An 8,035-nucleotide genomic window follows, 5' to 3' on the forward strand; every position below is an offset into this window, starting at 1 on the left:
CATTTAACAGGAACAAGATCTCAGCCTTTTAGTTTTTGGCAAGACTATGAGACCACTGTTATTTGGAAAATAAACAACTAAATTAGGCTTTTGAGACATATATAAAATAAAATCCAAAGCTAACACCAAAAATAAAATCTACTCAACATCTTTCTTATTTTAACAGTTAATTACAGACATGGCATTGCACAGACCTGCATTCACAAATAATCTATTTCATGAGGTTAATTCTAGATGCCTTTTCAATACACCCAACAGAAGGCTTCTGCTTCTGAAATCCAGTTCCTCACCAAGTCTATCTACAGAGATCAAGACCTGATTTAGACTCCAAAAGCACAGTGCTGAGATCACTTAAGTAGCTTCCCATGACAATAATCCTATGTTAATGAAGAAATTACCCTATGGTACTGAAAAGACATTGAGGTACTGGAGCATGTCCAGAGAAGGGCAACAAAGCTAGTGGAGGGTCTGGAGCACAAGTCTTATGAGGAGTGGCTGAGGGAACTGGGGATGTTTAGCCTGGAGAAAAGGAGGCTCAGGAGAAAAGGTTGGTTTGGCAGTGCTGAGTTAATGGTTGAACTCTTGGAGGTCTGTTCCAGCCTAAACGATCCTGTGATCTCCCCAGTGGCTTGATAGAAGCCAGCATCTCATCCAAACAGCTTTACCCACGTTTTATGTGCTCTCAGCCCAGAGAGCAACTGTATCCTGGGCTGCATCAAAAGCAGCGTGGCCAGCAGGTTGAGGGAGGTGATTATGCCCCTCTGCTCTGCTCTTGTGAGACCCCACCTGGACTACTGTCTAGATGTGGGACCCTCAACACAACAAAGATGTGGGCCTTTTAGTGGCTCTCCTCTGGAATCGTTCCAAGTTGATCACAGGGCAGGAACACCTCTCCTATGAAGGCAGGCTGAGAGCTGGAGAAGACAAGGTTTTGGGGAGTCCTTATAGTCCCTTCCAGTACCTGAAGCAGGCTCTCAAGAAGGCTGGAGAGGGACTTTTCACAAGGGTATGTAGTGACAGGACAAGGGGGAATGGCCTCAAGCTGAAGGAGGGTAGATTTAGATCAGATATTAAGAAGAAAATCTTTACTGTGACAGGTTGCCCACAGAAGTTGTGGGTGCCCCATCCCTCAAGGTGTTTGTGGCCACACTGGATGGAGCCCTGAGCAACCTGGTCTAGTGGAAGGTGCCCCTACCCACAGCAGGGGGGTTGGAACTAGATGATCTTTAATGTCCCTTCCAACCCAAACCATCCAGTGATTCTATATTTCTGTGCTCCATCTGCCAATATCCCTAACTGCTATAGCAATGCTGCCCTAAAGATGGGGCTCTGCGAAGAGTAAGTATACTGAATGCAATTTCAAATAACTGCAAAAATAAGATAGAAAACTGGTTAGGGACAACATAATGGAGTTTTTCACTCTTCAGAAGATGAATGGCTGCACACTAAAACTCCTTAGTAGGTAGTTCTAGGACTGTAGTAACCTCATCTCAGTGCAAGGCAGACAGCTGTGAAAATACTTATGAAAAATGTGAAAAAGAATTCAATGGCAGCCTTGCAGGAAGGAGGAAAGTATACACAACTGCTGTATCATGATCTGGAGACTTTTTTTTTTAAGCAATTCTAATCTGGGTGACATTATGCCCTCTATTATTCTGATTCTAAAAAGGAAAGAAAAAGCAAATGTGTAGTTCATATGGAACATTCTTCCTCTGCTACTACCACTTTTTAGACTTAAGATGAACCCGTTGACAGACAAGTGTGATGGTAGGCCTGTGTTCAGGAGATCCACTGTTTTGCTTCAAGAGAAAGATGGTAAGAGATCTTGATAAGCTCAATATCCAGACCAAAGATGCTTTGCACATTTCTATAAGCTTTAAGAAAGAACTAAAATTGCATTTGAAAGGAAAGGGTGACGTTAGGTCACCACTTGCCTTTTTTTTGCTGTTAACAGCTATCCATTGACACTGAAACTGCCTTCCATATGAACTGACCAAAAGCTACATATAGAGCACTTTATGCCACCAACATGCTTAACCACAAAAAAAGTATTATAAATCCAGAGAATTTTCTTATATTTTTTTAACATTGTAAACTTCATCTTAAGGGATAACATGAAAAACAATCCACATGCTTTAAAGGGCAGGGAAGTACAAGAAACACAGTCCAGCATTTTAAGAACACTTCACTTTAACAGAGAGATCTGGGCGGCTCAGTCCAAGAAGACACTAGAAAAACTGAATAGAGGTAGTTCAAAGAATAGGCTAGCAATCCTACTAAACTTTCCTAATTCAAACAGCTTTACGTAAGAAAGTGAAAACAACTAGGTTTGTCAGGGTTTAACCCCAAAACCAAGCTTTTATTCAGACCTGTGACAAATACCATGTTGCTAGAATCCAGGCTTCAAGTGTTGGTGTGTGACTGTCTTCCATGTGTAGTGGGTTGATCCTGGCCAGCAGCCAAGCAGCCACACAACCTCCTGAGGAAGAAGAGTGAAGTAGCAAAAAAGTACAAGAAAGTTTATGGGTCAGGACAAAGGCAGCTGAATAGAAGGAAAGAGTCAGGGAAGTGACATAAGGGAAATCACTCACCACCTTCCACAAGCAGACAAATGCCCAGCCAGTCTCCAAACAGCAGCCACATTGGAAGGCAACCCCACTCTCCCCTTCTTTTACTTCCAGTTTTCCTGGCTAAGTATGACGTTATGTGACATGGACTATCCTCCTGACCAGTTCCAATCAGCTGTCCCAGCTGTGTGCCCTCTCAATCTATTGCCCACCCCATGCCTATTCACTGCAGCAAAGGCAGAGAGAGGGGGAAAAGAAAACCTCGATATTGTGCAAACACTGTTCAGCAACAACCAAGACACTGGTGTGTTATCAACGTTGTTTCAGCCACAGATCCAAAACACATCACTGTACAGGCTGCTTTTTAACTCCATCCCAGCCAGATCTAGTACAAGGTGAAAAAGAAGTGAATAATGAGTTGATGCCAAAGTAATATCTCTGCTGTCTTCCTAGCTAGTAATTCACCATGTACCCTGAACACTGAACAATTAATAAGAAAAGTTTTGATACAAACAGGTCCAATTTATCATTATTTTAAATAAAACAAGGCCAAAATGAGATTGTAATTTCATGTTTATATTTAAAAAAAAATAAATTTGCTTTTTCTGGTTACTTCAAAAAACTGGGATCATCAATGTACAAAGCAAGGAGAACATTACACACACTCCATATCACTGGGGGAGGGCAGGAGAGGGAGGAATTCCCCTTAAGACTTGTTTTGGTGTTTAAAGGGCTGGCAGAAACATATTTCAGAAAATTTAAAGATAGATACTTGATTCTTCATGTGCAGTTCACAAGGACCGATCCAAAGACATCATAAAAGGAAGACCTGAAAGTCTACAAGGAGTGAATGGCGAACATAGGAACGGGATGGATGAAGAATGGAGTAAGAGACACTAAGAGTGTTAAAATCAGTTCCAGTCATTATCTTTACAGTAATGGATTCAGAAAAAAATATAAAAATACTCAGAAATACAATAAAGTACTCGAATTAGGAGAAATGAAAAAAAAAAAAAATCTAGAGGCCCTAGTTTGTTTTTTTAAAAAAAAAAAAGGGAAAAAAAGAAGTAAAAATTTAGAGGCACATGGAAAAAGGACACCAGAAGAAAGATAAACCGAACTTCCTCATTCACTCCTTCTACCAAACACCTGAAATTCAGTGACATTAAAAACTCAGGCATTCAATGAAAAGAAGTATTCCCACCTTTCACACAATGCTAGCATATCTTGAACTGTGCTGCTCAACACACAGAGATTAACAGATCCACAGGAGTCAAAAGGTATTCCAAACTGTGGATATAACATGTATGTAATGGTTCAAAAGATCCATTAAAACACAGGAAAATAGGATGAAACATCCTGTGCAGCCTGACTATGCCAAATTCATCCAGTAGAAGGGTTTTTCCTCTGCAGAAGATTACGAACTACTGATGTGGACCTGTCAGACAGGAAATTTCTATTTACTTCAAATACATTAACATTTTGTTCATCATTTCAAAGAAAAACATTTATATTGCAGGGGTTTAGTTCCCTTTAGCTCAAACTATGTGCTACTATCAATGAAAAGGGTGCGATGAACAGCATTTATCCTATGTGATCAAGCAAATGAGCCCTTACTTCAGCAAAGCACACACCTCTCACATATTAAGTTCACAGGCTGCAGCCAACAACCAAGGTGTGCTTTGGTAGTGAAAAGCCCATATAAGTTATGCCTAGGAGAAAGAAGTTTAAGCAAAACTGGAAGACATGTATGCATGCATCTCGTGTGCATGACTGTATCAAGAGGATGCAGTGTGTAAAATTTGAGTCCCCGTGAAAAATTTAAATCTCTGTGTTTGCTTAAAACTACCTTCTCTATATTTTGCAATTATATATGCATACACACCATATACTGGCCGTTTAACATCAACTGACTATCTCTGTTAAGCAGTTAACTGTTCTACTGACCCAACTACAAAGGTGCCAATTATCAGTCACTAATTTTAGGCCTAATGACTGGGAGAGATACAAAGTGTTTCACTCAAGTATTGCATATTGTATTAATTAATATAATTAATTTTGTGTTAAAACAAACTATTCAAATACACCACATAAATTTTGTCTACAATTATTCCTTCTTAAAAAGACATTTTGTTTCACAGTAACAGCTAATCACAGTCATAACAGTTTTTGGTTTGTATCTGAAATTCACGTGAAGATTTTCAATCAAAATTAATGAAGAATGACAATGCAGAGAATTAAGAACAGCAAAGACCATGCATCAAGTTTTTAGAGCTCATTTTTATTATAAAATATACAGTTCTTTCACTCTACAGAAAAAAATCGATTACATTTAAAATGTTTACTACCTATAAAGCCATGCAAAACATTGATTAAAACACTATTTTTCAAAAGCATAAGTGAAAAAATGTCCAATCTACTGACGTTCATTGGCATTGTACGAAGGCAAGTACATGTATGTACTATGCAGTATTCTACTGAAATGGAGGTCTGCTTCCCTGTGGCTCTAGGACCTAGGCCTAGCTTTATTCATATCTGAAAGCTACCCACTTCTATTATATCATTCAACTGCTTGGTGGTCTTCCTGCAATAAGCTTAACAAGGCATTCCCAAATAACTACCGTATCAAAACCAATAGTCTAGAGAGTGCTCAGAGATGTTTATACAGTTGTTTATCATTACATCTATGACCAACTTTTTAAATCTATGCTGCTCATTTCATCATTTCACACAATTCACGACCATTTTGAGAATCTTTCTGTATATCCAGAGCATACTGACTAGTATGTAGCACTGCTTTTCTCTAAGCTCTAAGGCCTGTAAGCAATACAGCAAGGAAGTATGGCACTGAAGAAAATGGGAGTGGAGGGGGAAGAGTGTCATTAAAAGCACATATCCCTCCGTGCCCAGTTCTCAAAGCACTCATGCAGATGTTAAAACTAATTTCTACAGATTTCATTCCTGCTAAGATTAGCCACATCCTATCTGCATGTGCAAGAAAAGGGCCTTGACTGCAACCACCTACTGCAGTAACAATGCACAACAGACTGCTAGAAAAATCCTGTAAAACACCATTGGTTTTCCTAATCATAAAATAGACTTTTTTAATTAAATATACATTGTAGGACACCTTGGCTACATCTATGATAACACTGGATCATCTATTTAAAAGAAAAGGTAATTCAGACGTACAAAATGTTTAAGTGTCCAATGTAATACTTCTGAATGATAGATTCTCTTGCAACAAAACTCAATGTGGGATTTAATTAAGCGACTCTTACGCCCAAATATTCAAAAGAACCTCATTTGCACACAACACAGAGGATGTTCTATTTTGCTCAGGAATACAATTACTAACCCGAGAGCTCCTTTTCTTCGGGAAGATGACCAAGACGACAAACCTGGACAACAGCCTTAGTCCAGACGAGTCCAAAGCGGCCTGATGGCGTCCACGAGACAAAAAAAACCATCAAGAAAAAAAAATCTCCTTGTCTTGGGCATCCAGCCCACCCACGCATCAGTGCTGCCGCCTCTCCAGAGGCCTCGCTTTCTCCTTCCCTCGCTCGCTCGCTGCCCGTGTCCCGAGGCCGAGCCGGGCGCTGCGGTGCGGGCGGTGCGGGCGGTGCGGCCCCTCCGCGGGCCGCGCAAACCTCCGCCCTCAGCGCCCCCGCAGCGCCGCCGCCGGCCCGCAGGGGGCAGCACCGCCGGCACCGCGGTGCGAGCGGGGAGGGCGGCGGCGGCGGCGGGAGCCGCTGGCCCGGGGCAGGGGCGCCTTACCTGGCTCGGGAGAGGGCGAGGAGAAAAAAGAAAGCGCTGCCACCCTCAGGGCAGACCCCGCCAGCCGCCGCCGCCGCCGCTCCCCTCGTCTCCGGACACACGCGAGCAGCGCAGCGCCGCCCCGCGTCCTGCGCGGGTGCCGCCCCGCCCTGCGGCACTTACCCCGGGAGGGCGGGCGCGCTGGCGAGCCCCCCACCACAGCCCCGGCCCCGCGCGGCCCCCGCCCACCGCCGCGGCGGAACTGACCTCACGGCCGCGCCCCGCCCGCCGCCGGGGCACCGCCGGGTAGAGCTCTACTGAGAGCCGGGAGTTCTAGGGGCAGCCGAGCGCGGAGCTCCGCCGAGAACCAGGGAGCGCGGCCGCGCCCGCCCTGGGCACCCGCACCCGCGGGCCCTTCAGGTGACAAAAAAAGAAAAGGGAAAGCTAACCTTAGCAGAGAGGGAAGTCTGGAGAACAAGAATCCTCTCAACTATGAATTTTTTAGTTCCAAAATGTGATGTCGCCCTCAGAGTATGTTACATCTTTTGATTAGCAGTGTAAGAAAACACTCTTAATGGAGGAGTTTGGAACACTGTAGTTTACTAAAGATTTTTAAACATGTGAAGAAGGTCTTCGGGCTGATAGAGCCTGTTGGGATTTCTAGAAGGCTTTTGACAAAGACTGTCAAAGCAACTAAGCAGTAATGGCATAAGACCAAATATCTTCGCAAGAATAGCTGGATAAAGATGGAACACGGGGAGCAGAAGTGAATGTGTGATCCTCGTAGCATAGATACAATGGGTGTGCTGCTATATCAGTCTCTGCTTGGACGTGCTCAATGTACAAGTGACTTGGAAAAGGAGCTGGGCGCTCGAGTGTCAGCCTTCTGATGGTACCGAGCTACTCAGGGACTTAAGGACAGAAGCCCACTAAAGATCTGCAGAAGGACATGCAACTGAATAACTAGGAAGTAAAATGGTGGTTAGATTTTCGGATGGCTAAAAGTGATGCACAGTGAAGAAAAACATCATAACTTCAAATATAAAATTATGAACTCTAAGCTGACTAGTACTGTGTGGGAGCAAAATCACAAAAAGTTTCTGTTAAAATCTCACCTCGGTGCTTAATAGTGTTCATAAAATCAAGCTGTATGCTGAAATTTGAAAAAGAACAGAGAAAGCAGCCTTATGCTGCTGTGTAAATTCATGATTTACACATCTTGAAAGCTCTTTGGGTTTCTAAGTTCCCTCAGCTCAGGAAAGACAGAATAGTAGTGGAAAAGGTTCAATGAAAGGTAAAAAGGATGATCAAAGGTACTTTGCTCTCAACTTTCACATACGGAACAATTAAGTAAGCTTCTGTCTGGAAAAAAAAACATGACTATTGATATAACAAAGGGCTAAAAACCATGAGTGTACATTGTAATGTGAGCAGTTACATCTGGGAATTGTGTATTTGGATGTCATGAAAGATATCAGGGAAAATTTGTACTTACTGACTAGTGACAGCTATTCTGCAAAGGTGATTATATAGTGTTATGAAAATTTACTTCCCTAACTATTGTATCAATCAGTCTTCATAATATGAAAGTGTATTCACTTTGTCACTATGAATTAGTTCACAGTATACAGTGCAACAGAATGAGATAGTGGAATTTTAGTGGAGTCTTTGGTATTGTTCTTACTCAAGTAAAACAAGCTAAAGGACAGCCC

General features: G+C 42.5%; 1 protein-coding gene across 2 annotated transcripts in view; it reads right to left on the bottom strand.

Moving 5' to 3' along the window:
* Window positions 1-6,434, bottom strand: part of ZNF518B (zinc finger protein 518B) — a 12,840-nt gene extending 6,406 nt beyond the window's left edge. The window contains exons 1-2 of one of the 2 annotated variants that reach the window (XM_017824546.1): window positions 6,345-6,434; window positions 5,926-6,006 (exon numbers count right to left, since the gene is read on the bottom strand). The gene's annotated coding sequence lies outside the window, so the exon portion shown is untranslated. Of the gene's footprint in view, window positions 1-5,925; window positions 6,139-6,344 lie in introns of those variants that run through there. The other variant, XM_017824545.1, reaches the window with a different exon arrangement.
* Window positions 6,435-8,035: the final 1,601 nt, after the last annotated feature.

Source organism: Lepidothrix coronata, unplaced genomic scaffold (genome assembly GCF_001604755.1).
Source record: "Lepidothrix coronata isolate B3197 unplaced genomic scaffold, Lepidothrix_coronata-1.0 Scaffold111, whole genome shotgun sequence".
Lineage (NCBI taxonomy): Eukaryota > Metazoa > Chordata > Aves > Passeriformes > Pipridae > Lepidothrix > Lepidothrix coronata.